Below are 27,652 nucleotides of genomic sequence, written 5' to 3' on the forward strand. Positions count from 1 at the left end.
GAAGGAGAAAGAGACTGAAAGAGAGAAAAGCCAGGATTCCCAAAGTGCCGATGTACTGCACCACGATCGATCTGGAGCTAACTGCCATTGAATTGGCAAGTAACATCCGATCACTGTCCGATACCCCTCATTGGTTCTTATTGGCTCTCCCTCATAGAAAGATATGGAGAAAGATATGGAGCCATGCAGAAAGCTCCTTGTGATTGCAGAACGTTTGGTTAAATGGTTTCCAGATTGCGGTGCCCCTTTTCTTCCTGTGCCGTCATGTCATCAATTCAAACACATGAGCAAGGTTTATTTTTTATTTTTTTATGGCGTGGCCATTTTGGAGCGAAACACATTCTAATGGGATGGATATGATTCAGTGTCTATATGTCAGTTTTTCCCTATTATTTGCAAAAGAAATTCTGCAAGATTTGAAGTGGCCTAAATCGAACTCTCCGCAATATATGTTAAAAAAAAGTGTTTTGTTTATTTTTAAGCATAAATGTGCTTGTTACAGAAATTGTCGTCGCACTATAGCCTTCTGTACTACGCCATCGTATAGCTAAGCCTGGGTTTACAGGATTCAGAGCCGCCAAACTCATGCAGAAATAGCTTTTTTTTTAAAAACAATTTAGTCTCATCTGTTTGCTGGCTTCAAATTATGGAAAAGGCAAAAAATGAAACCCAAACCGTATTAGCCTGAGATGTGGATGGACTCCGACAGGGGCAGTTTATCCTAGCACCAAAGTGAGTTAAATTATAGTGACATGTTTACTGGACTAAGTGTATATGATTGACACATTTTTAATTCCATAATAATAAAGTGCTTGGGGCGTTTTTACATTTGTACCTAATCTTTTTTTGTGATAAGACTGTAAACTTTTGTATGCAGACATCATTGTTGAACCAGACTTTGTCCCTTTCTGGTTTTGTTATGTTAATGATGGCAGCATAATTAATTTAGAAAAATAATGGGATAAAAAGCAATAATTACCACATAAGATTAAAAATAGACTTTCATTCAAGTTAAAACAAGAAGCAATTACAGTACATTTTTACTTGAATGGTGATTGCATTTTTCTAAGGAAGCCAATTACAATACAGTAATAAGTTAGGCAGTGGTAAGTGTAGTGTGTTAAATCAGTAAGACTGATAAAAAAACAACAGAGTTCTGGAAATGTTTTTCAGACATTGTGGCCCATATCTGCTAAGTGGTGCCAATTCACAAACATAATCTGGCCCCCGGAAGACACCTTATGGCCCATAAAATATCATAAGGTATCTTCTTGAATATCAACGCTCAGTAAATATGGGAGTGTATTTATAACTCCTTTCTCTTTCTGAGTTGGACCTCTCAGATGGAGGAGACCAGCATATGTAAAATTCTGATTGTGTTATCATTGTGGTGAAGGAAACAAGATGAAGAATCCCTTTCCCCCATTTCTGATGTTTCAGCGTTCCTATTGTAGAGACAAATGAGAAATCTTTCAAACCTTCCCCCGATAAAGATGTCAGCCTGAATAAGCTCCAACATTTCTTGATAATGTGTCCAGCAAATAAAAATACCACTTATGAGAACATTCACATACAAGTCTACAACCAAGTATTTCCCCATTATCTCTAAGCATGCAATGCTTCCACTACTGCCAGGGGTTCTGGGTAATGTCATGCAAATGAGCACTCACAGTGTGTCACTATTTGCTTCTTGTCCATTTTAACATGGACCCCTATAAGCTTACGACTGCAGTATTACACAGCTTTTTAGCTTGCGTGGGTTAAGGAAGTGCATAGCCAGTAAACCTACTCACAGACAGCTGTTTCTGCCTTTTATGTCTCATCAGTGTGAGGTTAATTGCTGGCTATGCAACATGAAGCTGGTAAGTGGGTATAACCAGAAACAAACCAAAAATATGATTGAACCGTGCTCAACTAGACTTGTTGGTTGGAAAATGGACATATACCCATATACCCTTCCCCTGACGAAGCCCCCTAGGGTAGGGGGTTAACTGTGTGGCAGCGCCTAATGGAGTGCGGTGACGTCAGTTATTACACTACCCAACCATCCCCGATGGCGGACACCGAACACGGAAGTGAGTTGTGGAGCAGACCACGAGTGGCGCCTGGGTGTAGATATTGAGGCAGGTAAAGGTTCGCTAGATCTCCCGGATTGCAGGATCTGGTGCAGGACGCCAACACCGGAAGGACCAACAACGGTTGTGTCCCTCTATATTTTCTTCTATGTAAGTGAGCTGTACTTGTTTTTACTTGGTTTCCAATACTTTTTTACTTATACGGTTGTGCTTGTCAATTCCCACTCTTTTTACCGACACAAAACAAGTTATGGGTGGTAACAATGCAACAAAAACCCTCCACCGTACAGTAAATAAAAATACCATATGTCTCAAGCATGATAATGTGAGATGTTAGCCGGTGGCCTCTGGAGTATCTTATCTCTAAGAATACCAAATACACTAACTCTAGCCCTATACATTCTTTCCATTCTTCTCTGGTATTTTGGTGTATTCTCAACAATATCAAGCATTGCCAAGTAGTGTCTGCATATCAAAAGAGCGGCAATTATACCATGGCTCCAGAAAATGTATGTTGCAAGTGCACATAAGGCCCACGTTGAGCTAATTTAAATAAATTAGGCATAGACTCGCCTCTGGTCCACCGTTGAGTCATTAGGTTAATGAGCCCTGTAAGAAATCCTGTCCTATTAGCCTCCACCTCCTAAAAATCGAGTGTTTGAAAAGGTTACATGACAGCTGCTAAGTAAAGCTCTCTTAAAGTAAGGACTTTGAAAGTTAGGTCTTTGACTTTAGCTATTTGGAGTGCAAGGTTGAATCCCTTGCATGTAAGAAGCTATTCATACAATATGTCAGATAGACAAAAGATTTTAATGTAAGTCCTTATACAGAAATACACTAGAAAAGAATATGCTTATGTAAAACCCCTATCCCCCCCTAATGAAGATTTGCTGGTATATTGGGTATTATGGTGCTGTGGTGCTCACCTGTTGGTTCTCAGGAAGCGCAGTCTACGCGATGGTAGGGAGTTTGGGGTACAGGATTGCCTTTGTGGGTGCAGCGCCTCCACCTGTAGGGCTCCTGCCATAGACAGGGGTTCATCCACACAGGAACCTCTATAGCGTAAATTAAAAACTCTGGTTGCCAGTAGTAGTACAACAGGTTTATTTGGCACAACAGCAATTACAGCACATTTCTCTCTCTGCCATGGCTCCCAGCCCAGGGGTATCATCCCATCCCTGGGAAGGACAGGACTAGGCATCCCAGGGGCTTGAGGCCCCCAGGCTAGTCTGGACACCCTCACCCCATGAGAGGCAAGGCAAGAACACACCAGCCATCGGGTAGGACTAGAACTTCCAGAACTTTCTCCCTGAGGAGCACTCTTTCCCTCGGAGCACACCATCCCCCCTAAGGGATCAGGCACACCCTCCCTCCAAAGGTTGTTCCCCTACCTTTTATACCCGTGGAGGGGTTAATCCCTCTGTCCCAGGTATCTGGGCAGGACTAGATGACTCACAGGCATCACACCACTATACATGTGACCCAGTTAGTATCCTCCCAGGCAGACAGGGCCTGTAACTGAAACAAAGTGTCTTACAGGGGATGAGGCTCACATACTAGGCCATGTGCGATGGAATTAACCCTAACATTGCCGGCTGCCATCAGGACTTATAGTACTAGTGCAGCAATATATATATAGTCAGGGGCTACATGGCTACACTTGCATATGTGATATTTTGTGTACTAGACTGAGACCGAGATTAGTTAGTCACCATCTAGAAGAACGCATATCATTTTGATGTGAATACCATATGCCTGGAAGTTAATTTGTAGAATAAAACTTCTTTATCAGCCAAAACGTGAAGTACTAACAATTTATGAATCTCGGAAGAAGATAAAGAGATTATAACAAGCTCCATGCAAACAATACTTGCACTTATTGTTATCCAACTGTTAATCTTATTTTTACGTGGCACAACCAGTCATTTAGTGCCCAATGGGTTTGCGATACGACTACACTGTTGTGAAGCCAACTTTAAATTGGCCCCGTATCTCAAAAGAAAGAAAAAGTCAACCTAATAGTATCGCTTGTCTGCCTGGAAGGGGTTAGGAATCACAGGGCTGGAGTGCAGCAGTTCTTTGCTTCCAAGTGTTCAGCACAATGATGAGGCTCAGGAATGCTTATGGTTGCAACTGCTGTCTCATTTGTACAATTTACCAAAGTCTATTCTGTCATTATGCGTTCCCTTTTTCATCTTCTACTGTCTGTCTGCTGATCCTGATATGCCTCAGTAAACCTTTGCAAAGAATCTAGTCTCCATTCTCTTATCAGAGGTTTTTAGTATGAAAACATAATGGAAGCTGAGGGGCTATTAGCACAAGACACTCACTCGTGTTATTGATCCATGAATGCCAAACAGAGGAAGCTTCAGATTTTGACATTTTTATGTTCAGGAGAACTGATTCTTGTCTCAAGATTATTTTCATTTGTGTTTGAAGAAAGATCAACCATTGTAACAAAGTGACACAGGTGACTGAATGATGAAAGCATTAGTCCTTCGATGCAATACCAATATATTTCTTTCAAAGGTTGTTCTTGTAGAGCCTGCTAACATTTGCTAAAGGACAGTGTCATATTTTTATATTCAACTTGCACATACAACATCAGTTTGCAGTATTATGGGGGCCATGCTCCCCTCTGCACAGGACCAGCATGCTAAGGGTTAACATTTGTTTGTACTTTGTGGAACGTCAACCCCACCCACTGGAATGTTAATGAGCCAAGAGGACACAAAGAACTTTGTATTCACAGCTGCATTAAATCTCAACCACCCCAGTGTACATCTGCGTTGACCCAAAGACGAACAGCCTTTGGCGCAGCCAAAGGGTGTGAGCCGTTGTCTGCCATGTGCTGATGTTTGGTGATAAAGATGCTCTATTTCAATGTGAAACTCACAAGCCCTTTATCCCCTGTACACATTTTTCCATCTCTATCTGTCCATGAAATGTCTGTGAATTGACTGTATAACCTTGCTCTTTTAATGTAAACATGTAATTTTATAACTCTGTGCCCAGGACATACTTGAAAACGAGAAGTAACTCTCAAATGTATTACTTCCTGGTAAAACATTTTTATAAATAAATAAATACAAATGAATTAAAGCGGCAATTCTTCCCTTAATTTGCATTTGGAGTCTTTCGGAACATGAACAACCCCATTTTATATTCAAGAAATCCCAGGTTTAATTATCCTTGCCCTGCAGTATATTACTGGCAAGCCAGTAAAAATGGCAACATCAGGCATCTTAACAACATCACCACTATATATTAGTGGTTTGGTTCCAAAGTTTTCAGAACCAAACATTTTACTTTTTATGACCTTGGTATCTTTTGGAGGAAAGACAGAGCCTGTCATGAGCCCGAGACTCCCCCAACGTTAAGATATATTGAAGAAAATAATGATTAGGGGGGTCTGCCATAAGAAACCTTCCAGCCAAATGACTTGACTGGGCTGTAAGATATCTTTCCAGCATTGGAAAGTGTCTTATGGCAAAAAAATGCCTAGTAAATATGGGCCCATACATCTTGCTGAAGGTATTGGAGAAAAAGTGAAACAAAATGCTTTGTTACATTAATCCAAAAGTAAAGGACTCACAATCCAAATTGCCCTTATACAGGAAGATGTACCACCAGACCCAAGTGGACTCTGCAAGGTTTAAATTGGGGGTAAACCCCTGTGATTAAATGACCTGGGGCAAACCAAAAGTGTGTAATACCTGAATTATCTTCATGTGTAGATCAGGGGGGGGGGGGGGGGGGGAGCAACTCCAGTCTCAAGGGCCACCAACAGGTCAGGTTTTAAGGATATCCCTGCTTCAGCACTGGTGGCTCAATCAGTGCTGAAGCATTGATATCCTTAAAACCAGACCTGTTGGTGACCCTTGAGGGCTGGAATTGCCCACCCTGGTGTAGATGATGCCAATATTTGAACTTCTGTACTAGGATTTAATTGAGGTGTTCAGTATGGGAAGTACAGCACATGAAATAAAGAGGTAAAATGAGTAGATCTATCTATCCATCTATCTCTAAGTATCCTTACCTAGTGACTGCACCCGTCACATATCTTCATGTTGACATGATAGTGTCTCGTTACCGTGACAACGATTGACGTTTGTGAGACGGAATCTGCACACACCTAATTTTGATGATTTTAATATGGAATATTTGAAACAAAAAAAGGGTGCTTATTAACAGTGTTTAATTATATTTAGTCAAAAACCGCAGCAGGTAATTTTTGTTCTTAATATCACTGTCCCAATAACTGTGGAATATGGTGGTACCATTCAAATAATAATACTAAAATAATAATAATATGAAATAAAGTTAAAGTTACAATTTACTAACATTTATTTCATTATATGAGATACATCTAGCAGCTTTTCTGGTTTATAATTAGGGAATCTAGCTTTAGGTTTTATCCGGAAAACACTGATCATTTTGTCATTCCAGTTAAAACCGAAAATGAGGCATCATTTCTTATTAAATTAGACCTCTTGTAGCAGCTGAGCCACAGATAGGGCACAAAGGCAACACAAAGGAAGTGAGCAGATAAACACCAAATTTATATGTATGTCAATTTCTCTTCGTTGTTAATACTGATAAAAACAGATTTTCTTTTAATAAAATGAAAACTCCGGAAAAGCTAAAGCCCAGAATCTCAATATACATACATACTCCATCATCTTCCGTTCATAGATACGGTATGTTGCAGCAGCTGTTTGAATGTTGCATATTTTAGATAATTCACAATGGTGTTAATTTCAAACGCCCCACAAATACATCAATATTTGTAGTAGGAACGTGATAGAAATCAGTTAAATTAGTGTATATACATATATATATATATAGCAAAAAAGTTAAGAACAATAGGTACTCAGTCTGGTGAATCAATGTGATGGGTGCAAATCCTGTATGGTAGAAATAGGCAATACGATACTGTGTGAGGACGAATATCAGAGGCAGCACTCCAAATGGTTGTCAAAAGAATATTGTATTAACAAGACATCATTTCCAACGTTTCTAAAGGTCCCGCACGAAGGACCGAAACGTTGGAAATTATGTCTTGTTAATACAATATTCTTTTGACAACCATTTGGAGTGCTGCCTCTGATATTCGTCCTCAAATGGTATCGTATTGCATATATATATATATATATGGGGTTGCTGGACAGAGTATCATTTCCATGACAACCAAGTTTTGGTCTGGCTGCCAACTACCTTTGAGTTGCAACAACATATAACTCCATAGACAGACCCTTTAACAGTTAATAAACTGTTTTACTTTATTATAATTGTCTGCAATTTTTTGTGTACTATCCCTAAAAAGTTGTTCAGGACCTCAGGGCTATTAGTGACAGCTTTTATTGCCTTAGTTATTGGGGTACAAAAAACATTACATATATATCAAAATATATATACTAAGAAACTAATGATCTACCATGCGTGCTACCAGAAGGAGTGTGCAAAGGCAATAAATTATATGAAGAATCCTTGCAAATCTCTATATGCTGCTTGAAGTACATGAAAATTCCAGAACAATGCAGAAATGCATTTTAATCTTCATCCACAAGAAAGGAGACAAAAGGCCTCAAGAACTACAAAGCAATCAATCTAATTCCAATCGCTTACAATATTTTTGCAAGTGAAATTTCTCAGTGGGTGTAATAGAAAGGACCATATCTAAGCCATATAAGACGTGATTTCCCAAAGTAATGAATGCGATCTACTGTACCAATTGCTTTAGAATTCGTAGATTACGAAAAAGCATTTGATTCTGCCCACCCTTCAGCATTAAGAAGTCTTCAAGAAACATACATTGATATTACAGTATAAAGAAGATTTATGAGCATGCCATATCAACCATTAAGATTACAGACACACTTACCAGAACACCCTCCTACTGTCTCTGTAAGTTCTCTGTACGTACCCCTTAGATTGTCAACTCTTCGGTGCAGTATATTACTGCTTTGAAGCGCTATGTACACGGATGGAGGCTATATAAATAAAGATATACATACATACATGAAGATACTAGCAAGATAAAGATCAGCAGTGGAGTACCAAAGGGGAAAACCATTTTCACAGCAACACTTGAAGAATTGTTCAAAACATTAAATTGAGAGAAAATAAGAAAATTAAAATCAACGGTTAATAGTTGAGTCACCTACGATATGCAAATGACATTGTTATTTTTGTCACAAGTCCAGAAATCCTCCAGCAACAAATTGGAGAGCTTGCCGAAGCAGGTAAGAAAGTGGGCCTCCATATGATGTTCAACAAATGTGTCAACTCTACAAAGATCAAAATAAACGGAATAGAACTAAAAGAATGTCGAAGACTATGTCTACTTGGGCTGGCAAATAACAATGGATGGGAACCTTTTAAATGAAATAAAAGAATGAAGATGGGCTGAGCACATTTGGAAGAAACAAGACAATCTTTCTAAGGAACCTTCGTGGTGCCTCAGGAGGAAAGTTTTCGACCAGCGTACTCTGCCCGTGCTTACGTATGGATGTGAAACTTGGACCCTAAATGTGAAGATAATTCAGAAGCTTCAGACAACTCAAAGAAGTATGAACAGATGTATTGTGTGTATCACTACCTATAACACTAGTTTAAAAAAAGTATAAAAAAAACAAAACATTGTTTTTGTTATTGCCACCTTTCAGTACAGCTTCTTTACATGTACAGTGACTCTTAATCCACTGTCATTTCTTTGATTTAGTGCTCCAGATGTATCGACTTGGAATCGTTAGATATTTGAGGATAGAACAAAATGGCTGTCGTTCCGACCATTGGAAATACTGGTCCATTGCATTCCTGTCTCTCAGAGCCTTTATTTTAGAAGCATTGCACCTTCAAGGTGATTCTAGGAGGGGGACAAAAGCAATCTGATTCACCATAAACTGTTATATTAACCCTGTCAGTGCCATTATGACACTTACTATACGTCAAGGGCCAGCACGCCAAAGGTGGATGGCGTTTGCTGAAGAGAAATCCTCTCTTTCTTTTGTGTCAGTGGGCAGATCACGGCCATGTGTGAAGCCCAGTACTACTCTGGTGCAGCTAGACTTCCACCAGGGAAGGTTTTATATTACGTTCTTGCAACTATTTCTATCCTTTAAAAATAAATACTGCATATTTTTATGTGATTGATCATATCAAAGAGTAAACATTTTAAATATATTGGTAAACTCTAATTATCAATAGCTATATGTAAAATAGTAATGCAATGTACTGCAAGTACAATTAATAATACAGCATACATGGGGATGCTATTAGACAAATATCATTATAATATTTATTTTGAAAGGATAGAAATAGTTGTTTAATGTCTCCAGGTTTCTACTTTTGAAAATCTGGTCACCCTGCTTGAAAACCATATCCCAAATGTCTCCTACAACTCCCTCCATTCAGCCTCAACATCCTTTTCATTTTGTTTCTTATTATACTGTACATGCACCCACCTAATTCAAAACCCTCTCATCCTATTGGATCTTACTTTTTCAGTTTCTCCCTCACTTATTACTGGCAAGATATTTACGCCATGTACGTATATGGAGGAATATCCACATCTTTAAATATTGATTAAACAACTTCTTTGTCATACAAGGTGTTTTTGTAGCTTCAAAAATCATTACTGCCTGCAACATGCTTTATGAAAATGCATTTACATTGCCATTTGGGCTATATTTCAATGACTGAAATGTTTTACTCATCCTTTATTCCGCACATATTATGAACAATTAGGGCAAAGATTAAGTTCTACCAAAATACATTTTTATATCTGTCTCTCTTCTCCTTGTATTATAGCAGTGTACTGTACCTATAATTTTACATTGCTACAGAGGAATACAATAAATCAGTAAAAGTAATATAATGTTTGATGGCCGTACGTCTTTTTTCAGCCTCATCTACTATGTAACTAGGTAACTACAGGTGCGCCGACGAGTATTCTAAAACTTGCCTTGGAAAATCTGGGGCTATCACCAACAAGATCCAGGTACAACCTGGGTACATGCTGCAACATTTCAGTGACATTTCTGCAGAGAATAATGGCCCATCGGATTAACACAGTAGGGGTCCCTGGCAGTCCCATTCATTTTGAATGGGACTGCCAGGGACCCCCGCTGTTAATCTGATGGGCCATTAGTCTGTCTGCAGAAATGTCACTGAAATGTTGCAGCATGTACCCAGGATGTACCCGGGTCTTGTTGTTGATTGCCCCAGATTTGTTTTAGAATACTCGTCGGCACTACAGTATGTAACTATGTTGTAATAATAATAATGGTCTTCCCAGGTATTCTCCTCATATACTGTTATGGTAGAAAAAAAAAGCTGTGTGTGCTGTGCACGCGCATAGTAAGTGAAACTTCATTGACTTTTGTCACAGAAATTGACTTATAACGCGCGTGCTCGGCACACATGTGTCAGTGTGTCAGTCAGTGAGTATGTATGTGTTTGTTTGTGTGTGTGTGTGTCAGTCAGTGTATGTATCTGTGCCGGTCAGTGTATGTATCTGTACCGGTCAGTGTGTGTATTTGTGTCAGTCATTTTGTGTGTGTGTGTGTGTGTGTGTGTGTGTGTGTGTGTGTGAGTGTATGTCTCTCTCTCTCTGTGTTGTGTGAATGTCTCTCTGTGTCGGTCAGTGAGTGTATGTGTGTCAGTCAGTGTGCGTGCGTATGTGTGTCAGTCAGTGTGCGTATGTGTGACAGTCAGTGTGCGTGCGCGTGCGTCAAAGTGTGCATGCGTCAGTGTGTGTGTGTATGTGTTTATTGGCAGCAGTACCAGCATCATGAATGTTGAGCGGGTGGGGGAGCTCACAGTGGGGGGGAAGGAATAGGCACATCATTCAGGGGCGGTGTTCGGTACATCACTGGGGTGTGCGTGCGTGTGTCAGAGTGTGCGCGTGCGTGCGTGCGTCAGTGTGTGCGCGTGCGTGCGCGTGCGTCAGTGTGTGCGCGTGCGTCAGAGTAAGTGTGTGTGTGTCAGTCAGTGTGTGTGTGTGCGTCAGAGTAAGTGTGTGTGTGTCAGTCAATGTGTGTGTCAGTCAATGTGTGTATGTCAGTGTGTGCGTGTCTGTCAGTGTGTGTGTGTCTGTCAGTGTGTGTGTGTCTGTCAGTGTATGTGTATCTCTCTGTGTGTACCGTATGTCTCTCTGTCTGTGTCCTGCCCCCTCTCTCCTGACTCCCCCCACCCCCGACGGAGCTGCGGACCCGGGGGGCTCAGTCTAAGTCTTGTGAGCAGATACCCCCCCCCACCCCCCGGCGGCGCGCTCAAGCTCCCCCCTTCCCCACCCCCCGGCGGCACGCTCAAGCTCCCCCCTTCCCCACAACCCGGTGGCGCGCTCAAGCTCCCCTTCCCCACAACCCGGCGGCGCGCTCAAGCTCCCCCCTTCCCCACAACCCGGCGGCGCGCTCAAGCTCCCCCCTTCCCCACAACCCGGCGGCGCGCTCAAGCTCCCCCCCCGGCGGCGCGCTCAAGCTCCCCCCTTCCCCACCCCCCCCCCCGGCGGCGCGCTCAAACCACCCTATTCCCAGGCGCCGCTGCCAGCCGCTTCTGCGCATGCGTGGCGCGCGGCATGGCAGTGGGCGGGGAACGGCGCCGCAGAGGAGTCTCCCGCCCGGCGGCAGAGGAGTGTCCAGCCCCGCGGCAGAGGACTCTCCAGCCCGTGTATCCTGTGGCAGCAAGCCCACCTGCGGAGGTATGTGTATGTAATTATGTGTGTTTGTTTGTGTCAGTGTGTTTGAGTGTGTTTGCTCCGGGGGCAGGGGGACTTGCAGGGTGACAGAGGAGTGCAAAGCCGGGGCCATGAGTGTTTGCTCCGGGGGCAGGGGGACTTGCAGGGTGACAGAGGAGTGCAAAGCCGGGGCCATGAGTGTTTGCTCCGGGGGCAGGGGGACTTGCAGGGTGACAGAGGAGTCTGTATGCTTCTGACATAAGAGGAATAACAGCGGTGGGACCGGAGCAGCTTCAGACAGCTGACGGAGTTCCCCCACCAGCGCCTGACGTCACTGGGACGTATAGTAGCATTAGGAGCGGCGGCGGCCGCATATGTCTGCGGCCGTGTGGGGGGAGCGGGGGCCATTAGGAGCGGCGCCGGCGGCTATCGCCGCCGCCGCCGCATCTGATTTGTGGAGCGGGTGTGATGTCAGTGTTGGGGTCGGGCTGAGCCAGAACACAGCCCGGCCTCAACTGCCAGCACTGACGTCACATCCGTTTCATTTCTGTCTCCACAATTCTTTTTTGCCCTAGTTTGAATGAGGTGCCACTAAGGAAGTTTCACTTCAAAAATATTCCTCACATGTCACCAGAATTGGAAAATCATTAAGTGCAGCCAGGAAAGACTCCAACCAATAAGGGTTATTAAAACACGGCAAAGAATGCTGAACAAGTTGATCATTTTCTATGCTCATTAATCTATTGATCTTTTAATAAAAGCCAGGTTGCAGACTTTTAAGCAGATAGCCATTAAAGGTTGCATAATCCCCTGATCCTTGTTTAAATACAGTAACTACTATATACTGCACAACATTGCTTGCCCAAGACATGTTTCCTTCAGTGCAGTTCTGACACTACCTGTATATTATTCTGTCATTAGTGCCTCTATCCTATTTACAAATCTGCAAATCTCAGTCACATGATCTTCCCCACAGAACTTTGCCTTTTTGGTCCTCTTCTGCTGCACTGACAGACATTTAGTGAACCCCCGAGCCGAATCTTTGCCGATCGATCACAGGAGAACTGATCGATCGGCAACATAGCTAATTACTTATCATAGTGTGAATTGTATTGATGCACATATTAAAGGGGAAAATTTACTTTAAAAAAAAAAAAAAACGGCAGCTTGTACTGCTGCTTTAAGAGATGTTGTGCTTACTGTATATTTAAAAATAGATACTAAACCACATTGTAAATATTGCTTAGTATAATAACACACAGTGACTCCCTTTTTTAACCCCTATGGTGCTGAATCGATTTGCAACAAAGGTGAATAAGAATATAAGGTTATTTGCTATCATAATAAATCATATTCTACTTTTGTCACAATATTTTTTTATTGGAAGTCTGAAGAATCTTACAATCACGCGTTAATGCTTTTATCCTTTTCCACCCCCGCATCTCCATATAATCGTCTGAAAATATTATATTACTCATGAATTTAAAATCCAGGATACCTCCTGCCTTGCACTCTCATTGCCTATCTTTTCTCACAAAGCGGGTCTTTAAAAGTTTGTCGTTTGCATTAATCATACACTTTTCAGCACGCATAAATATTAAAAAGAAACTTTTTGCAAGCAAAACAATCTTATTTGATGGCAAGAAAATGCTAAGGTATCTGAAAAGGAAACACCATTGGCTTTAGTACTATTTGATTGACACTAAACGTTTCATAATGATTGAGATGTAGTTTTTTTTTATTCTATTTAAACACAAAGCAGTAGCTGCTTAAAATACAAACATGATTGAAAAGGTTTATACAACTGTTAAAAATCTGTTCCACTTGAACAGATTAAAAATACATGAAACTAAACCTGATCCCAATTCTCATTGGGAAATCAAATCTAAGAATGTCTGAAAACCAACAAAGAAACATTTATTTTTCCTTATCAACAAAAATATATTGACATAAAAAAAGTATTAGTATGACATGCTTATGTAACGGCTATTCCCTGTGAATACAGACGCTACTACTGCTGTGTAACCTGTGTGGCTCTCAGGAGCCTAAGCCTCCGCTCAGGGAGCCTGGGGTACATACATATAATAACAATCTCGTGGTGCAACACCTCCACCTGGGAGGGATCCCAACGGAGTGGGAGGAGGCCCTCGCAGGAAACAATCACGGTAAGCAAATGATCGTAAAACAGAACAGGCTTTACTGCATATATGAGCATAACGTATACCAATCACATTCAAGGTTAGCACTGCATTAGGATATAACATAATCCACCACACCCACCACCGTGTACCCCCACACCGTGTCCACAGTATAACCCCCCTTGTCCCGTGGTCAGCGCTGCCACTATGTGAGAGTACTCATGTGTGCACGTGCGTAACGTTACCTGCCCAGTGCGACGGCACCTGGACGTTAAAGATTCTTCGCAAAGGCTCAGACGAGCTTTCTGGCGATGTCCGGTCCCTCCGGTGAGAAGATCTGTGAGGGCGGTCCACCCTTGGTACAGTTCCGCTCTCTCTGCGGAGCAGGCTTGATCCCAAGCCTCTGGATGGGGAGTGCAGCGTCCGCTGTGTCCCTAACTGGTTCTGGATAGTAAGGGGCAGGGTCCCTAACCTGGGGCCTGTCCCTGAAACAACTCAAGCTACTGGGTGGCTCAGGGCTAACTGGGGCCTAGGGGGCTAACTGGGGCCTAGGGGGCTGCTGGCCTAGTGCAGGGAGTCACCCTACCTCCTTCCCCTAGCTTCTCCTGGTGCCGACTGCCTTGCTGCAAAACTCTGCGAAATGTATCTAATCTCCTCTGCAGGGAGATGCTGCAGCCCTATTGGCTCCCTGGCGTCACGTGGGGTCCCCTAAGGCTCATGGGACTCGTAGTCCCTGCTTAGAGCCCTCCTCTCATTGGTGGTGGTTCGCGCGCTGCGACTGCGCATGCGCGAACTTCCCGGCCGCACACGATCGCCGCACACAGCAACCGCCGCACAGCTTCCCTAGCATCCACCCACCCACGCGGAAGGGTCCGCGCGGCACCCGCGATCGCCAGCAACGGTGAAGGGGGGGGGGGCGACAGGCAGAGGGGGACCTGGCTACACTTAGATTGTAAGATTCCTGCATCAGCCTCTCCTTTCCTCCTGCATCAGTTTATATTAATATTGTAATTGTATTGTTGTTGTTTTCACACCCTATGGTACTCCACTGCAGAATATGTTGGTGCATTATAAATAAATGGTAATAAGCCTGTGACCAGTTATTTTGATTATTTTCTTGCTAAATATTGAAAATGTATTGTCCACTTTAATCTTTGGAATGCCCTTTCAATGTACCTGGTACGGCATGGGACCTGGCACCTCTGGGGCCCCAATGACGTCACCGGTTCATCCTGAGCTCTTGCTCGTTTTTTAGGAGCAGATCAGGCTGACCATTCTGACGGAGTGGTCAGCCCTGCCAAAGCAGAAATGGAGCCTCCTCCACTTCTGTTTCTGGCATCCAGGCACCTGTCACATCATGTGATTGTTCCAGGAGTGACCACATGACAAGGAAGGTCAGAGGGTCCGGTGGCACCAGACGTTGCACTGTAATGGTTAATGTAAACGGACAAAATAACAGAACACAGAAAGTGGGTCCCGGCGTTAACGTAAGACAACCACACCCTGCTCCTTCTGATTTTGGCATGTCACTTTTGCCAGGATACTGCAGGTAACTCAGGATAGCGTGAAAACTCTGAAGAAGAGGGAAGCAAATAGAGATTCCCAGGGATACGTCATCTAAAAAGATGATAGGTCTCTTTGAATACCTTTCTACCTTTCTTCAGGTCTCTTTGAATAGACATTAAGTAGGAGACAGATAGAGAATCCAAAGAAAAGGTTAAATGAAAGAAACTCAATAAAACAACAACGTCCGCTCAAAAGGTCAAGCTCATCAAAAATACTTTTTATAAGCAAGACCATTTTTAGTACAGTACATACTGTAGTTGTCTTTTTTTCTCAACTAGTTTCAGTTTTAGTTGTGTCATTTATCACATGACTCGTAATAAACTTTTTCCCTCTGTCTCACTCCCTCTTCCTCACTCACCCCACTCCTGCCTCGCATGTATTTATCTCCCCTGCGTCTCACTTTTACTCCCTCTTTTCCTCACTCACTCCCTCACCCCTTCTCTCTCTCGCCCCCACCTTCTGTCAATTACCCCACTCTCACTCAATCCCCCACCACAAAATACATACCAAACTCCCCATTCCATATTAAAAAGACCCCCACCCCCCCATTCCATATTAAAAAGACCCCCACTCCACCCATTCCCTATTAAAAAGACCCCCACTCCCCTCCCAATACATATAAAAAGACCGCCACTCCCCCCAATACATATAAAAAGACCGCCACTCCCCCAATACATATAAAAAGACCCCCCACTCACCCCCAATACATATAAAAAGACCACCCACTCCCTCCAAAATACATAGCTTCCAAAGTCAGTGCACACCGGAAGCTGAGGCCCCACTTACTTCCTGTGCGCTGACATCAGAGGGTCCCGTCGCGCGCCGCCAGAGATTGAAGCTCGGCGCGGGACACAAAGTGAGGAAGAGGCCTGCGCCTGATGGAGAGCCGGGGCCTGCCACGACCAGCAGCCGAGCCTGGCCAAAGGTCAGACCAATTTGCAGTGCCAGCCGCCAGGCCCCCCACTGTCACCAGGCCCGGGACACTTGTCCCTTCTGTCCCCCCCTGTAGGCAGCCCTGGTTGAGATGAACAAGAATAGGTCAACTAGATAAACCGATACACAAACTTCAGAGGTAAAATGTATCAATAGAAAACCATAGGGAAGGGGAAGGATTTATTTTGAAGGTGCCATTGACCAAGGATAGAAATTGGTCTGTGTCTACTATTGGACTAGATTTAAGATACATTGTGAACTACATTTGCCATCTCATTTGCAGTCTCATAAAGGTTGTGTTTAGTAAATCCTGATCATCTGTGAACTGACTTGGTTTAGCCATGGCTAGAGATGACTTTGTTTGGCCAGGCTATTGTCTCCAAAATATAACTAATGATAAATCTTAGATTGATAAAGTATATCAAGATAATAAAGTAATTGGCTATTAAAATTAAAATGTGTTCTATTAAATTCTTAAAGCTAGAGACATGAGGAAAGTTAGCACAACTTCAAGCTTCCAGTGACATTGTGTTAAATCTTTTTAGCTCACCCCTCCCCACCCCCCCCAAAAAGAAAATGATGCTTAAAAGCAAAAATGTGCGAACTAAAAAAATGAAGTCTTTGCACATCTCTACTTACTGGGTTGATAACATTTATCTATTTTAAGAACACAGCTATGGTTATACTAAACAAGTTTTGTAAATTGCCTTTTTTTATTTTAGTCATACTGGTAACCTTTTGGTATTTCTCCAAGACAGTACCGTGATGTTCAACTTTGCAACTAAAAAAAAATAAAAACACTTATGCATTAATCCAATAATTACTGTTGCCAAAATAGTGCATTTAATTCATCATCCCTCAACTATGTAGAAAGACTTATGTTTCCAAAATGAAATGAGATTGCATTAATAATGAATTTACTTAACTGGAATTACTACCGACGCGTTAATGTAATTATTCAGCTTCTTACATTTGACAACGTCTTTTTAGTACTGTATATCTATGAAGTGTGTTATGTTAAATTATATCTACATAAATATGTTGCAAATGTGTTATTGAAACCCAATTAAAATGGGTTTATGAAGATAAATGTATGTTATTTTCCTCTTATTATTAATAAAATGCACAGGTCATCAACTACATAAATTGTTTACAGTGAGACTATGCTCATACACACATGCATGAAATTATAGAACACTTTTGATGCACTATAATGGTGCATATTTACATGTGTGCAGCGCTGACAACTTCCAAACTCCACCCGCAGGTGTCATTTTTCCGGTTTGTGAAGAAGTCGACGCACACATAAGCGCACGGAGATGCATCAAACTCTGCTTTTCTGTATAAATGAATGTTTTAGTGATCACCATTTCTGTGCAATTTTCAGAAAATTGTCGTTGTAAAAGTAGCACATATTGAGCCACCTGTGCTGAAGCAGGGATATCCTGAAAAACTGAACTGTTGGTAGCCCTTGAGGACTGTAGTTGCCCAGAGCTGTTCTATTTCCCCAATCTTGTCTTATAGATCTTTTCCTGTTGATGGTGTCCTTGTTCTGTGATCTTCCCTTTGTCTTATTCACCCCCTTCCCTCATTCTAATATTGGACGTGTTCCTAACAAAACACCATAAAACTATACTCTTGTAATAGCAAAATATATGAACAGGTGGGCATGTTTGCAGTGGCATCATACATTTCCACTTCTGTTTTATGGAAATCAATATCTAGCTAAAATGCGCTTATATCCCCACACTACTGAAACACTAAAATTCTGCAAACCAGTGGCAGGCAACAAGTAGAACTGATACAGTATATATACGAAAGTGAATCAATATGCCCAATTGTATGTCATATCTAAACAACAAGGTTTCTTCCTTCACTTACTGTATGTTTCTTCCAAGTTACAGCGTGGTGAAGAAAAAAAAAAAGAAAAGTTAGTTCTAAAGGCAAAGAGTCGTATTTGTCAAACATTATATTCTCAATTTGTCTCATACCTAAATCTTTATAAGCTCACTAACTGCATTTGAATGGGTTTTCTTTGTGTGCAATGTTTGCAAAACAGTTATTCTGCACAAACTTTAATAAAAACAATAACGGAGGGCTGTTTACAATGTTCCAGAAACATCAGTCCCTTGAGGGACGAAACTTCCACTCTCTCTACCTGTCTTATTTATTTTGTTTTTCACCGACTGCAACTTTTATTTCAAGGTTCTTTGGCAGCTGCAAATTTATCGGAATTCCTATAAATTGTATCAGTCTATTTCTTGTATTTTCTTTTAAGAGCCACATTCAGTGATAATCCTGTACAAATGTTATTGTAACAGGACCTTGGTTATTCCAATTTTTATAGCTCAACTATTTCACTTACTTGTGAATATATTGTAGGTTTCCATATTCAGGTACAGATTGAATATAAATACGGTACATATTACCGGTGCTACTCCCTTTATGAAGTATGCAGGTGGTAAAAGGTAAGGTCAATACCTTACATTTATGGAAAACAAAGAACAATTCCTGCGCTCCAACCTATTGGGCTAAAATACACTAGTGACATTTTTTCCATTTAGAAGATGCCACCAAATGACTCCTTTGTTACACAGACTTAGGTGCTAAATTGAAAAATGTCACTAGTATATTTTAGCTCCATTAGAAGAAGAGCAGGAATTGTTCTTTGTTTTCCATAGATTGAATATAAGAACAACAACAATTTTATTTCATATAGAACTTTTCCCCCAATGGGACTCAAAGTGCTTCACAATTACAATATAGTGCGCAGTACGCAGCACATAGCAGATTTTACAGACACAGTCCCTGCCAAGATGAGTGTACAATCTTGGTGCCTGAGGCATAGGGAGATAAAGTGACCTGCCCAAGGTCACAAGGAGGTGACATAGAGAAATGAACCAGGGTCCCCTCATTCAAATTCAGTGTGGTTGATTACAGAGTCAGCGTCTTTACTCACTGAGCCGCTGCTTCTCCATATAAAGCTAAGGATGTGTCCTTTCTGGGATTGATGTGACCTGAAATAATGCAAACTTCACCTCATAGATGACATCAGATACAAAAAGAATGCACCCTGACATTCATTGTAATTTTACTGAGTAGTAACTGAATGTGTCATTAAACAGACTGTAACCAGTAAAGTGGGCATATATATTGAAACATCTAGTGAGTGGAAATTGTCATGCTCACAAAATTGCTTTGACTAGAGTCCTTTACAGCAGGACCCCACAATGCTTTTGCATACATACATATAAGGTGGTTGAAGTGTTTTCAATGTAACATCTGTGCCTGAGACTTGAATCTGGGGTCTTTGTTATTAAGGGCATAATCATTTAATAGCCAAGGTCACATGTTAAACACTTAAAGCCACCTGGAGTCATCAAAGCACGATCCAGGAAATCAACGATACCTGCTATTAAATTCAGTGGCAGATATCTGCAATTTGGGTGTGATTCAGCAGATTGTGCTTTGATGTGTCTGGGGCAAAGTGTGATAATAGTAGGAGATAAAGTGTATCACTATTTTTATATTACAAACAGAAACACTACTTTTTTTAAAAACTAGTTAGAAACTTTCATTACCTCCTTCCCTTTTCTCTTAAAGCAACATTCCAAGCTGCCATTTTTATTTATTGTTTCCCTTTTATATGTGCATCAATACAATCCACACAATGATAAGTAATTAGCTAATTTGCTGATCGATCAGTTCTCCTGTGATCGATCGGCGAAGATTCGGCTCGGGGGTTCACTAAATGGCTTTCAGTGCAGCCGAAAAGGACCAAAGATGCATAGTTCTGTGGGGAAGATACTGTAATGTGACCATACAGTTACTAAATACAATTGGTGCACTGCTAGTGAGAGGGCAGGGCTCAAAAAGGGGTGTGCCAGAGCCTGTTTCAGAAGAGGAACGGGATGTGACTTTGTAAATGGTTGCTATAGAAACATAATGTAACAAGCATTTTTTAAGACATTACAAATGTAATTCAGAATTGTTTATAAAATAAATGCTACACGTATTTTCTCATAGTACAGAACTGATTTATTAAAAATAAAAACGCACACACACATGTAGGATATTGCTAGGCCTGCAGCTTTAATGTACATTAATGTACCTGTTTATTTAGAAATGTACAATATATAGTTACATAGTAGATGCAGTTGAAAAAAACCATATGCCCAATGAGTTAAACCTATGTTAAATTTAGATAACAGATACAAATATAGGATAATGTATTTACAGAATTTTAAAACCAGAGGAAGGCAAAAAAATCCAAAAAAAACCCCATAGTGAAATATCATCCAATGTCTCATAAGGGGGAAAAAGTATTCCTTCCTTACTCAAATAATAAAATTTCTCGCTAGATCAACATCCTCCCATGTTTACTTATTTGGTATATCCCTGTGTACCTTTCCTTTCTAAAAAGATCTCCAACATTTTTTGAAGATATCTATTGTATCTGCCATCACAGTCTCAATGGGTTATGAATTCCACATATAAAGATCCCTATCCTTTCTTGCTGGCAAAATCTCCTGTCCTCCAAGCTTAATGGATTACCCTGTGCCATTTATACTGCCCTTTGAGAGGAATAGTTTTTTTTTAAACTTATTTTATTGACCCAGAATATATTTGTATATAGTTATCATATCCCCTCCTAGACTCAGATCTAATTTAGCTAACTGCTAATTTAGCTAACTGCAGATTTTTCATTCACTTTATTAATTTGTGGCTCTTCTCTTGCACTTTTTCTAGTTCTATAATGTCTTTTTTTTATGGAGTGATGCCCAAAATTGTACTCTATATTCAAAGTGTGACCTTACTAATGCTTTATACAGTGGCATAATTATTCTTACTTACATTCCATCCATACCTAGTTTAATACAAGATAAGATCTTACAGTATTTCCTTTGCAGCTACTGCCTGACATTGGGCACTTAAGCCTGCTGTCTACAAGCACTTATAAAATCCTTCTCCATCAAGAATTTACCTAATTTTGCCCCATTTAATTTATAAGTAGCCTGTTTAGTCTTGTTTCCCAAATGCATAACCTTACATTTATCTACATTAAACCTCATCTGCCATTTACCTGCCCAAGTTTCCAGTCTCTCCAAGTCCTTCTGGAGATAAATTACATCCTGCTCTGATTCTACTACCTTACACAATTGTAGCCCCCTTTAAACAGCTCAGGCTATACCTATCTTCCTTCTACTGTGGTAAGTTCTGTTAAGATCAGGCGCCAGTAATCATTATGGGTTTTCCCCCTTCATAGCCCTAACCTGAGTGGTAGACGCAGGCCTGGACTCTGCTGCAGGCATGAGTAAGAGGGAGGTTCTGATGACACCAGGAGGGGAGGGGCTAGCTCTATATTTAGCAGCCCACTCCGGCGAGTGGTTGTTGTTCTTCGCCCTTGCTGTGTGCCATGTCCCTATCTGATTGATGGTTCTTCAATAGAGAGAGTAGCTTAAGAAGAGGTCGAGTGAGCAGTGAGACCAAGAGTCTAGAGCTGCTGAGTATTAGGCCGTGAGCCACGAATCCTGCGGAACGGTCCGAGGAGTATCAGGAGGCTACGGGCTCCCCGGCGCAGAGTGCCGGGTAAGAGCGAGAGGAACCAGACCGATCAGCATCTATAAGTAGAGCTGATAGAATCATAGACTGGTGGACCAATGCCCTCACCCCGCTGCCAGGGGTGATGGGGAGAGAATTCAAGACCCACCTCGAGGCTAACCTCGGGGGTGGGCCACTGGGTATTGCAGCCCTAGCTCAGACCATCCTGTTGGCCGAGTGACTTGGAGGGAAGGAGAGGAGGAGGTTGTGGGAGTTGAGCAGGTTGTACCTGGCACTGGCGATTGTATTGTGGCTGCTGGAAGCCTTATCGTTGGGATATCGTTGCTCTGTCAAATAAAGAGACTGTTCTGCACCCGTAAAGACTGTGTGTGATTTGGATAGTATAACCCTGGGACCTGAGGGGTTCTTCTATACCGATCCTGTCCCATTACCCTGGGAGTATAGAAGATGGAGGCGCTGCACCACTAAGATAATATGGAGGCAATCACCCCAGAAGCCCGGTCCTGGCTCCCCCACAACATCGCGGGAAGCTCAGGCCCGCCTGTTCCTCACAGGTACGCACCACACCGCCTGTAACCAGCACCCATGCACCCCTCACACTCCCGTAGAGACTGGGAGGGGGGGGGGGGGAAACAGGGTTACACAATTTAGTATCATCAGCATAGATGGAGACTTTTCTCACCTCAAGGTCATTAATAAACAAGTTAAAAAGCAAGGGTACCGAACCTTGAGGTAGTTCACTTACAACTTTAGCCCAACCTGAAAATTTTCAATCTATGACAACTCTCTATTGTCTATCCCTCAACAAGTTTTCAATCCAAGTGCAAATATTTGTACTCAGACCAATTTCTTTTATTTTATACACTAACCTCTTGTGTGGTGCTGCATCAAAAGCTTTTGCAAAATCCATGTAGACCACATTAACTGCATTGCCCTGGTGTAAATTCCATCTTGACTCCTCAAAGAAACTAATAAGGTTAGTTTGACACAATGTACATTATCCATCATACATCCATGCTAACTATTACTAATAATTTTGTTATCCATTAGATATTCCTGAATATTATCCCATACAAAACCTTCAAGTAGTTTCCCCACTATTGATGTCAGGCTTACAGGTCTGTAATGCCTCAGTTGTTATCTAGTTCCCTTTTTAAATATAGGCACCACGTCTGCTTTACGCCAATCTTGTGGTTATTGAGCCTGTGGAAATGGAGTTCTTGAATATTAAATATGATGGTTTGGCTATTACAGAATTTAGCTTCTAAAGAATGGCCCGAGTGAAACCGGAAGTGACGTCAGACGCTCAGAGAGACAGGATCCTTGCAGTGTGGAGGTCTTAGTTGCTGTGCTGACAGTTCAGGTTACTGCTGTGCATTGTGCATTACATGTGTGTGATTATCTTGAGAAATGTGGGCTGCATTGCCCCTTGCCCCACGATTCCTGTTTCCTGCAATATACTTGTTTTATACCATCTGTACTGTCTGTTTTTTCTTTCTGATAGAGCGGTGAGACCCACATTGCAGTGACAACCAAAACGAAAGAAAACCTGACGATTTAAAACCTTGTAAATTCTGTTTGTGAATTCATGGAATGAGACTTTTTTTTTCACTTTTTGTCACTATATCACTTATATTCACTATTGGTGAATTTCAGCCTCGGATGTACCACTGTGCCAATCAAGTTTTTTTTGGCATTTCTAATGTTTTTTGTTTTTTTTGTAATGTGTTTTATTTAGTGGCTGTTTTTTTTTTTTTAGCTTGCTCATTTATTGCCATTGTGGCAAACCATGGCCACATTATGGCCATGGTTTAACACTGTGCCAATCAATCAGTAGCGGGGATGGAGGGTGGTGGTAGTTGCCCAGGGGAGGGTGGTTAGGCCTCCTGGGTGGGTAGCGGGGGTGGTGGGTTAACCCCTTAATTACTATAGTGGTTACTAACCGCTACGGTGATTAAAGGGTTAGTGGCCATTAGTTTGTTTTCTATTGTAATGTTCCTGCCAACGGAGGACAAGGATGCGGAGGACGGTGATGAGGACGGCCTTTATCCTGGCAGGGGTAAGTGCAACTTTTATTTACTTTATGCTGGCGGTTTTTATTTTTAATGGGCAAATGCACTATTATCCATATTTGGATTATGGTAATTTTGCCCATTACTGTACTGTATGTATTGGGGTTGGGGAAGAGGGTTGTATTTATATATTGCACTGTAAAAAAAAATTTGAATGGGAAAAAGTGCTATTAAACAGTCTCCGGGGATCCCCGCCAGCCTCCGGTATCAATCCTGTGCAATAAAAATACAATTACAGCCAGTTTCATTACCTTCGTGGCTAAACTCCAAGGTAATGAAAGGGTTAAGTAGCAGGCACGGCATAGTTCTGTGGGTGAAGGTGGTAGTTTCTCCAGGGTGGGTGTTTAGGCCTCATAACCGCTAAGGTAATGAAGGGGTTAACTTCTACTGCCACCCTCCTCAAGGCCTAAACACCCACCCTGGGGCAACTGCCACCTTCACCCACCCCCTCTAACAACAACTATGCAGTGCCTGCTATTTAACCCTTTCATTACCTTGGCGGTTAGCCGCTAAGGTAATGAAACTGGCTGTAATTATTATTTTTTTGCACAGAATTGATACCGGAGGCCGGCGGGGACCCCCGGAGACTCCGTGGGCCACCCCGGAGATGCAGGGAGCCCTGGGGACCCCCAGTGATGCAGGAACCCACGGGAACACCCCACCAGCCTCCAGTATCAATCCTGTGCAGTAAAACTAAAATAAACTGCTCTTATGCATCTTGCAATACCAAAATATTGCAAGTTTTTAAAGTGTGATATGCTTATCACTGCTTAGTGAATAGCATTTTCTGGCAAAATATGCGATTTGGAGCATTTTTTAGCTTATCGCATGACTTTTTTTGCCAGAGTGTTATAGTACTATAAAAGCCGTTTCAGTGCGATATTGCCCTGTTATCAGAGCTTTGTGAATAGCAACACAGGCAATATCGCACTTTAAGGTCATTTATGTACTATGAGCCACTTATCGAAGTTTAGTGAATTAGCCCCAAGGCCTTTAAAAGTTAGAGCTGCATTTGTTTTCACAAAAAACAACTGTTGTCATGTTAGTTTATTTTGATCACTAACATTTTTTAATATTATTGTTCACTTTACCACGGGGAGCGCTTCTTTCTTTGTTTTTCGACATAAATGCAAAAAGGAAGAGAGATCTTAAATTGTGTAGGTCACAAGATTGGCTATTTAACATTCTGAATGTTTATTGCAAGCAGAAAAAAATGCACTTTCCTTAAGCCGTTCAACTTTTTAATAAAAAAAAAAACAAAAAAAAACCTACAGCCTTCATAAATAGACTGAGGCGCAAAGTAAAGTGATTAAGGCAAATAATAAAAAAAAGTCTTTTTGAAAAGAATTCTAATAAATGACATTTGAAAAGCACAAATCGCTTCACTCACTGTGAGAAATATATGTTATGTAATTAGATTTAAGTGGAGTCACAAAGTTTTTCATTACTTTTTATTCTTATGCAGGGAATTTTCCACTTGAAGAGTAATAAACATATTGTACATCCTGTTAACCTCTTAAAACAAAAGTTGAATGTTTGTGTTTTTTTAATTCACATTGGTGAGAGATACAATTCCCAACTATTTTCTTAGAGAAATGTTAATGCAGCAATTCACACTGCTCGCCTTAATTTATTTTTAACTTGCCTTATTCAGTGGCTCCCACTGAACTTCTCTATTGCCCCCCCCCCGTGTTCCTGATGACCAAACTGTTTTGTCCACCAGCCAAGAATACTTTGCCGCAGGGTCAGAGCTCGTTCCTGCGGCAAATAGAAAGGTGCAGTTTAATCACCAGAGGTATCTTGTTGAGTACATGCATATATAAGTATAATCACCACAATTAGTAAGGTTGTGGTGGGTAAAACAAGTGACAAAAACCCTCCACTGTAAAGCATAAAGTGAACTGTAAATATTACTGTATGTTCATTTGCATGTCTTAGACAGGTCTGCAACCCTGTCTTTCCCCATTATCGCCCAGCATACAGTGCTTCCACTGCAGCAAGGGATTCTGGGAAATGACATGCAAATGAGCACTCAGTGCCACCTTTTGTCTCAAGCTCGTATTACACAAGCAAATCCTCAAGCCAATGCATGCTGTTTTAAACACAGCTTTTAGACAGAGATATATTTAATATATATATATATATATATATATATATATATATATATATATATATATATATATATATATATATATTAGCTCTGGTCGTGCATGCCTACGTATACAGCCATCAGATTCTGAGGCTAAACCCCTCCCCACTCAACCAATTAGTCCTGTGCCCCTCAACCCCCACTCGACAAATCGTTAAGTCCCGGGTCTGCTGAGGGCCCCACAAAAACCTAGAGCTAGAGCAGGTCGTCCACTGCTTGGAAAATGAAGATCGTTTTGTTTGGATGTTTAGTTAGGGCCATTTGCTTCAGCAGAAACTATGGAAAGAACTTCTCCATTTGCCATTTCGCCACCATATGTTGGAAATTGCAATAGGAGCTGTTTTCGACAAATGTCTTGGTCCATCAGCTGGTCCAGACATTTTGTTGACAATTGGTTTGTAATTGAAACTACCCAATTTCAGAGTAGTATTCATGATAAGAAAACGTCTGAAATCCTCTGCAAATGGAATGATGCCACACGTAAAGCACTGAAGCTCTGAAGACGAGGGATTTTGTGTTGGAGAGCGATGGAAGCGTGACGTGAGCGGTTCAGCCAATGAGGGCGAACCGCTCTCGGCCCCGCCTCTGCCACGCCCCCTTTCGCCTCCCGAGGTCTCTTGAACCAAAGTACAACTATCGCTATAGCGACGTGTGATGTCACGTGGTCGCGTTGCTGGCGACTTAGCCATTACTATAAACTCTGCCTACGGCCGTATGCATCCCCGCAAAGCTCTTATACCTACCGCGACTGTCGCGCTGCTTGCTACTGCAATGGGTTTTCCAAATTTGTTTTTTGGTTCGACGGCTGCGTCACAATCTAATCGGAGCCTAAAGCAATGAACGAGAGAAATGTATGATCAACTTTAACTATTGCATTAGTAAATGACCCCTAAAAAGTAAATGATTTGCATTTAGTGGAATCACATACTGATTGTCTGAAACTTGTATTCAAATACTATATATTCATACATTTTATTTTATAAGCTCTTTGGAGCAATGATTAATTGCTGAATTGTTTTCTGGAGTACAGCTATGCATAGTATCATTTCTAGGCCTTCATGTAGGACAATATGCCATGCTGTTAATTTAGAAGAATACCAATTAGTTTTAATTTGCCAATTTGTGTAAATAAGGATATATGATACCAAGTTAACGAATTTCTGTGCCTATTGTTATCGGTGTATGAAATGAATTATAACGCTATGACAGATTTACTGATATAATTTAAGTGAAAGAAATATACGCAGTGGATTCAAAACATAATTACTAACATTTCTTGTGAGGATTTAATTTTAAAGCCTTTTTTTTACAGAAACTGTCAATGTGTCCATGTTATAAACATTTTTATACCAGCATTGTTGAAATGAAAAAGATCCCATTACAGCTACATTAAAAGAAATTAGGTTATGAGCCGAGATTGTTGGCTCATTAGAGAATTGGGAAATAGAAAAGGAATTAATGATATTTGAAGTTATAAT

General features: G+C 41.4%; 1 protein-coding gene across 1 annotated transcript in view; it reads left to right on the forward strand.

The window, feature by feature from the left end:
- PDE11A (phosphodiesterase 11A) overlaps window positions 1-27,652 on the forward strand; it is a 441,965-nt gene that overhangs the window by 92,999 nt on the left and 321,314 nt on the right. The window lies entirely within an intron of this gene.

This window comes from Ascaphus truei, chromosome 7, assembly GCF_040206685.1.
Source record: "Ascaphus truei isolate aAscTru1 chromosome 7, aAscTru1.hap1, whole genome shotgun sequence".
NCBI classification, from domain to species: domain Eukaryota; kingdom Metazoa; phylum Chordata; class Amphibia; order Anura; family Ascaphidae; genus Ascaphus; species Ascaphus truei.